The sequence below is a fragment of the Solanum stenotomum genome, chromosome 11 (assembly GCF_019186545.1).
Source record: "Solanum stenotomum isolate F172 chromosome 11, ASM1918654v1, whole genome shotgun sequence".
Taxonomy (NCBI): Eukaryota; Viridiplantae; Streptophyta; class Magnoliopsida; order Solanales; family Solanaceae; genus Solanum; species Solanum stenotomum.
The window spans coordinates 34,974,673-34,983,843 of record NC_064292.1 but is presented as its reverse complement, the minus strand read 5'-3'; positions in this window follow the sequence as shown (position 1 = coordinate 34,983,843).

Genomic DNA, 9,171 nt, shown 5'->3' with positions numbered 1-9,171 from the left:
ACTATTATTCTATCCCATACAAAATTTACAAACAATTAAGTATCAGACACACAACAATGTATACCAAACTAACTTTATCAGAAATTAACAATAAAAAAATGTAGCCAGAATTCAAAACATAACATTTTTCATTTATTGCATCATGAAATAAGAATCACAAATTTTCGATTCAACAATGCTTAGAGCCTTTGCGTCCCTTTTTCCACCTTCAACACACACAATTGCACCTGTTGTTGCATCAAAATTTTGTATCTCTTCATCACTTTTATCCGATGTATTAATGCATAGTGGATACATACCGAATCCTACCTCGTGTTTCTTCACTTCTATGTACAAATTCACCCCCATATCATTTTGAATAAACAATGGAGATGAATTACCTTCTACGATGTATCTAATCTCCATATTTTTTTTGATTCATCAACATTCAATTTTGCTACAATTGCTGAATTAAGATTAACGAACGAAATATTTTCTCCAACCACTATGCCATCACTTCTGTATTGCTAGTATCTAACATCACTTTCCCATATTCCTGAATGCCTTAACAAGATCGAAATATTCATTACAAATCTTCACCAAAAAATGCGCTGCAATTTTTTTTGAATCAGCCTTCCAGAGCTTTTCGCAAAACAGGAAGAGAGAATTTTAAAATTTGAAATTTTAGTTCAGTAATCGTTTTATGAATGACTGATTTGTAGATGAAAGAAACGTATGCGTGAATTGTGGAAATGAATTTTTATTTCTGTTTTAAATCCCTTATTTAACGCACTAAACTGATAAAATCCCCTTTTTAAGGCACTAAACTGATAAAATCCCCTTTTTAACGCACTGAACTGATAATTACAGCTTCTAAATTAAAGTATCTGCCCGCATATTAAAGTATCCGCAAGACAATAAAATAAAGGGAATTTTGTAATTTATGAAAGAGTAGGGATAGAAAGTAATTTGTTTATTATACTATGTGCTTTGTATAATTTTTACCTAATTATAAGGGTTCAATTTCAACTTTTAACCAACACAATCAAGTTTAGCAATTTTAGGCAAAACCATAAGCAATCAATTCATGGCATAGTTCAATACGATCATTATAGTAGTATCCATTGAAATAAAACAACAACATGCATCACATGGCCTAATGCCCATACATAAAACACAATTTTAAGCTCAAAATGCAAAATGGAAATTGAAAACCAAGTTCAACAAGAAGTAAAATGCAAAAATAATGGAGAATAGGGTTTGGTCTACTGATCTAGCAAGAAAATGCACTTGACATACTCAACAATCATACAAAAAGGATGCTCACACACTCAAATAAGGTATTGCAAGCAAAAGAAAGAAAAATGATCTCAAAAATTGCAAAGGGTTTTCTTTTTGAATTTGAAAACACCCTTGGCCTTTTTAAACCAGGCACTCCCGACGGTCACGACTTACATTGTCGAGTGTGTTCGGTGGATCGCCACATAGAGATAAAGCTCACTAGAAATTCTTGAAATAACACCAAACTTGAAGGCTGATTTCGCAGACTCGATGGAGTCCACATAGTGTACTTCGGTAGATCGCCTTTTGGAGCTTGGATCACTAAAATGGACAGTACACTTTTCCACATTTTCTAACTCTAAAGGCGGAGAAAAATGAGTCTGCACAACACCTTTGGTGGATCGTTGTGATGGTTTTAGCATCGCCTAATGTTCCTTTCACAACACTTTGACTTCTTTTCAACATGCACTCATAACACACATTATTGAAAGTAATAAAATAAAAGTAAAGACTTGGTTTGTCTCCCAAGAAGTGTCTTATTTAACGTCGTGTCACGACATAGTTCTCATTTTCTCAACATTCATTTTTGGGATTTGGGACGGTGTCACTAGGCAACGTTTATTTTTGCATCGGATTGAATTGAGTAGAGATCTGGCACAATTGGGTCTACAACTGCTTGATAGATAACAAATGAGAGGTTACAATTTAAGATAAAGTGGAGAAGTCATTTTTCAATTCCTTTAACACTTTGTCAGACCCTTCCTTGTGAGCATTTCCTTGGTTCGGTTTCCTTTTGGCCCAACTAGTTCCTTTTGTCATTGACAATCATGGGGAGGAACATATCTTCTTTGTTAACCTCCTATCTCTCAAATTTCCACCTCACAGATATTTCCAACCGTTATATCGCTCCTTGTTCCAACCTGGGTTCCCACCTTGTCGTTGGAAATTTAGGTGAGAACCCATTATTTGGTTTCCCAAATATTGAACTTCTTTATTGTATAATGCCTAAAACATGGAATCATCCGAGCATTTACCACTATTAGTTCCAACCGCATTCACTAATTTAAGTCCCCTCCCATGACATGTTTAGACAAGAAATCGAGTTGGGTCATCATTTTGGCCATGTTTTCATCTCGTTCATTATCCTTCTTGATTTGTTCTTTGCTCAGGCTCAGTTGTAGAGCAGACACTTGGTCTTCTCTAGTATGCCATGTTCGGTTAACTTTGGTCATGTATTCTAACATCAAGGCTGCTAATTCATACGGTTGTCTCATTAATCCTCCTTGGACTAACTGCTCAGTCAAACCTTTATTGGCTGAAGTAAGGCTGCAATAGAAGTATTGCAACAACAAATTATCTGGAACACCATGTGTTGGACATTGCAAAAGTAGTTTCTTGAACCGTAACTAAGTCTCATGTAGAGATTTACCTCCATTCACTTGAAATATTTGATTTGAATCCTAAGTTTCACCATCTTGGAGGGGGGAAAGAATATATACAAAAAAGCTTCATTCAACTCCTCCCAAGAAGTGAAAGAGTCATTTGGCGATTCCGCCAACCATCTTGTAGCTTCACCTATCAAATAGAATGGGAATAACCTCAATCTCATTGACTCTTGTGAGATGTTTTTGAACACAAACGGTCCACACGCCTCTACAAAATTCTCAAGGAGTTCATGGGGATCTTCATGAGCTAAACCAAAAAACATTCTTCTTAGTTGGAGCAATTGTAGCATTGTTCCGATTACATGAAACACTACCCTCCCGACCGTATGAGGTATCTGGATGGCTCTCGTAGTTTGAAAAATATTCACATGAATATCATTCAAACCACCCATGTTGTCTTTTTTACCATAGTGACTATTGTTGTCACTAACATGGTCACTTTTGTATTAGACCTGTAAATCATCCACCAACAACAGAAAACAACAATCTACTACAACTAAACAAATTTACAAACTAATTTCTCAAATATAATTCTCGGCCACCATTCTCTAGCACCGGTGCAATTTTTGATAATGCTCAAATGTACTTTTCAAAACTGATTAAAAGAGACAGTGGTCATTATCAATAAAAAAAAGTACCCAACTACGAGTTAGGGTCGAATCCAACATAAAATGGTATATCGTAGAAAAATCTATCTGGAAATTTGAATTTTAAAACCATTCATTTGTAGTAGTAAAAACAAGTGGGTGGATGATTCCACCAATTTAATAAAAGGATTTGGTTATCAATGATCACAATTAAACTTAAATTTTGGAAAATTCAAGCAATAATAAGCAATTTAAGGGTGTGGAGATTGAAATCAATATCACATAGCGTAATTATGTTGCTCTATAGTAATGAACATTCATGAATAGGCTGGGTCATCTTTAATGACACTAATCCTCTTTCGATCTCATAGCATCCTTACATAGAATCTCCTTTCGGTCTCATCTATATGCTATACTAAACAACCCAATATTTTACTCTCTTCTCTCTCGATGTGGAAATAGGACTAATAGATCTGACTCGTAACCTCTATTTTCAAGCAAGTTACAAATATCAAACCTAAATTGCTAGTATCATGCTAATTAACCACTCCAATCAATCTCTTTAGAGCATCGACCACATAACAAAAGTAGAGTTAAATTTGCAACCTTAACTCATAAGTTAACCTTATGTTAATTAACTCAAATTTATATATGATTAGCAACAAAACAGAGCATAACACAATACCCACTACATTAAATCAAAACGCAACCCCATAATTGCACTCCTATATCTTGGGGTTTTAGCCACCCATTCACAAAAAGCAAAGAAAGTATATATTTCATGAAAGCAACCATGGGTAACATGAAATAAGCAATTACAAGCAAATCCATTTTGGATTCAACTTCAATTTATCAAATTAAAGAAACAAAGTTGAAAAACCCCAAAAATAAGAAAGTGGTCTTCACAAGGTAAAGTGTTTTTCTCTCTAAAATATTCAAAACTTTATTCACAATCTTCCCATTTCTTCTAACTTGCGTGAACTCTCTTTTTCCCTCTACTTTGGGCTATTTATATTTTCTAAAATTTGGCCAAAAATTCAATACGCTACTCAGTGGGTGATATTAGTTAGGCTCACCGATCATGGTGAGCAGAATGTCTATTACTCTCCAACTCGCCTTTCTCTTGCTCTATGCTTCAGGTGTTTGAACCTCAATCGGCGAGCTCATTCGAGTCTACTTTTCAAATTCGGCATATTGTCGAGTACCACCATAGTTCACCTTTTAAGCCTTCAATTTTTCACGTTGCACTATCGCTTATGGTGATGGTTAACAAGTTCTCCCATCTTATTCAGCTAGTCACCTTTTTGTTTGGAGTTCATCGACCTTCCTCAATTAATCCAAGTGTTGTGCACTGTCAATTTGGGAGAGGCCATACACATTAGGAAATCTGCCTTTCTTATTTTGTGATCAACGGTGTATAGTTTACAATTCTTTTTACATTTTTGATAATTCTTTCAATCATTCATCCTTACCTAGTCCTTTAGCTTTCATAGCTTCAAATCATCAAAATATCTTTAGAATAGGACATAATTAGGCATTAAGGACACTAATTGTTGAGCTAAATAAGCCTTAAATGACTATAAATCTACCACTCATCATGAGGAGGAAGCCGCCATCACCAAACACTACCTTTGTGGTAGACCCACTGGCCTTGCGGCCTATATTATATAGCTTGCTCCTTCTGTAGAGCTATCAGGTATTCCTCAGCCCCCCTTAGTTACTTCCAACTCAGCAACTCCTTCGACTTCTACTGCACCTACCCATGTATCCCAACCTCTCTTGACCCAGGCCTTGATATTCCAGATTGGAAACCTTGCTCTTACTACCGATGTTAGGCAGCTAGACTAAAGGTAGAGTTACCTAAGATAATCGTTACGGAACTTGAGGTTGTGATGAGTGTAGTTGAAGTTGAACTTATGAGCCACCAGGCTTCTTTAGCCGCATAGGGTAGAGGTTGCACAACCTCACAAAGAGAGTTGAGGCTTGAGAGATGAGTGAGAGTAGTCATGTTGATGTGACTACTTTTAGGAGTATTGTAGATGTTATTAGGGTTAATGTAAACCAGTTGAGGTCAACAAATATATCCAAGTTATGGGGTGAGGTTCCCTTAACCGAGATGCCCGAAGTCATACTTTATTTTGAGCCGAGATATGAGGTACCTGCTAGTGTGGCTGAGCATCTTAGTGATTGTACTGATGAGGTTGAAGATTAGGCAAGGAGAAGACTTGTAAAGATGAGTGTAGCAGAGAGAATGTGCAGTGGATAGCTGAGACATTCACAGAGTTGCAGGCTTTATAGGAATCGTTGGTACATACCACATCAAAGAGATCTCTTTTAGCTACATCCACAGTTGGCACCAATGGAGTATCTTCAGACCCCACTATTCCTCCCACATATGTGCAGGGTACTGATGCCACGATAGATGCTTTTGTGAAGCCTTTTGTTTTCGTCTTGACGGTCGTTGATGCCTGAGATGATACCAACTCCTCTGAGCCCCAAGATCAGCACACTTCCCAGGCATAGCCTTGCAGGGGGATTTTAATAGAACTCTCCTCCCGTACTTACTTTTGAGAGCTGAGGACACTGTTGTTTTCATTATGGTGGGGTGAGGGCACTTGTGCCTTTTTCCCATTTTTTATTGTATGTTGTTACTTTCAGTGTTATTTTGAGACATTTATAATATTTTGGTACTTTAGTTTTTGTTGTGATAAGCGATGATTTTGATTCATTTTGTATCTCTCTCTATCTTTTGCCCCATGATTTTGGAGTTTTGAAATGATTGATAATGTTTGATTCATTATTGTTGATATTCGAGGATCGATTTTGATTAATATGGTTATCATGGATAGTACTTATGATGAGAGATGTATTTTTTCAAGAGAAAATCAGTGTGGTGAGGTCTTACTTGAAAGCATGATTATTGAATTCTAGAATTTGACTTGATAGTATAATTGTCTAGTTTTGGTGAATGAAAGAAATAGTCTTGGGCACAAATTTTGAGAGGTAACGGAAATGTTCATACCTTTTGTTGTCAAACTTGTGAAACCTCTTGAGCCAAATTGTCCCTAACTTCTCACCCAAAAATTATTTTTGAAGTATTGATTTGTTTGAATAGCCAACTCAAGCCGAAAGCCTAAGTTGGGGTGTGGAAAGTAAGAAGGAAAGAAAGCCAAGTGAAACTGAGACTCAACTTTGAAGTAGATTGCAAAAAAAAGGAACGCCTCCTTATAAGAAAAAGTTAGAAAATTGTAATGAAAAAAAAGTGTGATGAAATAAAAAGGGGTATCCAATAGTTTAAGTGAAATATTGAGTTTTGAGAAAAGAATGAAAAAGAACTTGAGAAGAGGTGAAGATGCGTACAACAATGCTTTGAAAAGGTCATGTCACTAATCCAAATACACTATACCTTTACCCTTAGGACCATTAGAAGCCTAAAAAGATCCTTCAGATCTTGAATAAACTGGGTTGTGTGATAAATTAAAAATATGGGTAAACCTATAGGATGAAGCTTGCATGTATTTCTCTTTTAGAGAGTGAAAGTTGTATTGATTCCTAACTTCCTTGCTGATATGCTTTGTGAAAGAATGGAATCATTCTTGATGTGTAGCCACTTGAATGCATTTGTTGAAACATGATTTTTCATTAAAACGGAGGGGAAGTGAGATTTAGTTTGGATTGATACAAGTTAGTCATTATTTAAAGCTTTTTTTAGCATGATTGAGTGTTGTATATGCTTTATAGTAGAATTGTGGTAGCAACTTGCATGTTAGGTCTCATTGAGAATTGTTGTAGATACCCTTGTTGAACTGATTGTGTTCTTGATCTACTTGAGGACAAGTAAAAGTTTAAGTTTGGGGTATTGATGAGTGGTGGATTTGCACTCAATTGAGGCTTTTTTGGTTCAACAATTAGTGTCCTCAATGCCTTATTCTGTCCTACTCTGATGATATTTTGATGTTTGCAGCTATGAAGGCTAAAGGACAAGGCAAGTATGAAAACAGGAAAAATAGGCCAAAAACATTTAAAAGAGTGCAAACTCCCAACTGGAGTCTCCTAACCAAAACGGTGGATCACCCAAGTGGCCAAACCTAGCCCAACATGATAGTGGTCACAATTGAAAATATTCAAGGGGCAGTTCGGCGAACTGAAAGTTTAAATGGTGACTCGCTAAAGTTGAACGGGCGAAATGGATGGCTATCGCTGAAGGTGACAGATCTTTGAATTAAAATGAAGGCTTAGAGGGTAAACAAGGTGGTGATCAGCGATCCTCCAAATGTGAAAGGTAGACTCGGTTGAGTTTATCAACTAAGGTTCAAACAACTGAAGCCCAAAGTAGATGAAATATGAGTTGGTCACATATTGAATTTTGGGCCAAATTTTGGAAAACATAAGAGAGAAAATGTATCACTTCCGGAAATCACTTATTGGGAATGACTTTTTGAATATTAGTTGAGGGTTTTAGATTTCCTACATTTTGAAAGTATTCTTATTTCTTGGGGTTTTCAATTAACTTTGTAACTTAAAATCGGAGGTTCAATATTGAAGTGATTTAGGGATGTGTTTATGGGGTTTGGTATTGATTTATTGTAGTGGGTTTTGTGTCTCGCTCTGTTTTATTGTTGTAGATTCATGGATTTAAGCTAATTACCATGGGGTTAATTCATGGGTTAAGATTGCAAACTTAATCCTAGCCTAGATATTCAATTGATGTTTAAAAGAGATTAATTGAAGTGGGTAATTAGTTTAATTCCTACAATTCAATTTTTTTTACTATAGTTTCCTTAAAAGAGAACATGTGGCTCAATTCTAGTTGCCCAAATCTGCTCGAAAGAGATGTTCTAGTAAGGTATTGGGTTGATTTGTGATATATATAGATGAGATCGAAAGGAGATTCTATGATTTAATGATATGACATCTAAATAAGATTAGTATTAGCAAAGATTACCTAGCATATCCATGATTGTTTAGCGATAATAAGCAAGCTCAATTACCCCTACATGACATCGATACCAGTCCCCACACCCCTAGATCGCCCTTTACTTGTTTGAAATCCTTATTTTAGGTTAATTTTGTTACTTGATATCAAATCTCTTTTCATAAATTTGGTCTAATTATCCACCCATCTCTATTAATTCCTATAAATGAATTGGTTTACAATCTTAATTTCCTAATAGATTTCCTTGCATTATATCACTCTCTATGGGATTCGACCCTAACTCTTAGTTGGGTATTTTTATTGATGACGACCTCTTATTCTCTTACTTGATTTGAGGATTGGAGCATTATCAGAAGCCAACTTCACACGCTCAACATCAAAAACATGCATGACATCAAACACCTTCTGAAGCTCATCTAGGAAGTTTTCTTGATCCTTATTGAGCTTTGACCCAGTGAACTCTAGGGAATTCATCCTCAAAAACTCTGAAAATCTGGAAGTGTCAGTCACATCCTAACAACAGTCGTCTCCTCATAAATCAACCCGTGTTGTCAGAGCCTGCGCCAACATCTGGATGGCATTTCGAATCTCATCACTAGTGACATTATCATGAAGGGCTTACATAACAATGGCATTGGGACATCCTGGTCCAACTAGAACTGGAGGATCATGGGGATTCACATTCCTCCTAGACGTCTTCTATATTTCTTTGTACAGGCATGATCTAAAAATATGTGTAAGCAAGAATTAGAAGAGACCTTTATCGAGTTAAACTCTATCGCGCAAATAAGAGTATGAAAAAAATAAAAAAAATTCCAATGTCTTGTAGCCTCACTATCATAGATGTGGCGCGCTTCACACTAATAAGAAGGAGTCTACCAGACATGGCTTTATAAACAACCTAGGACACTTGAACTCTAGGCTCTGATACCAAGTTTGTCAC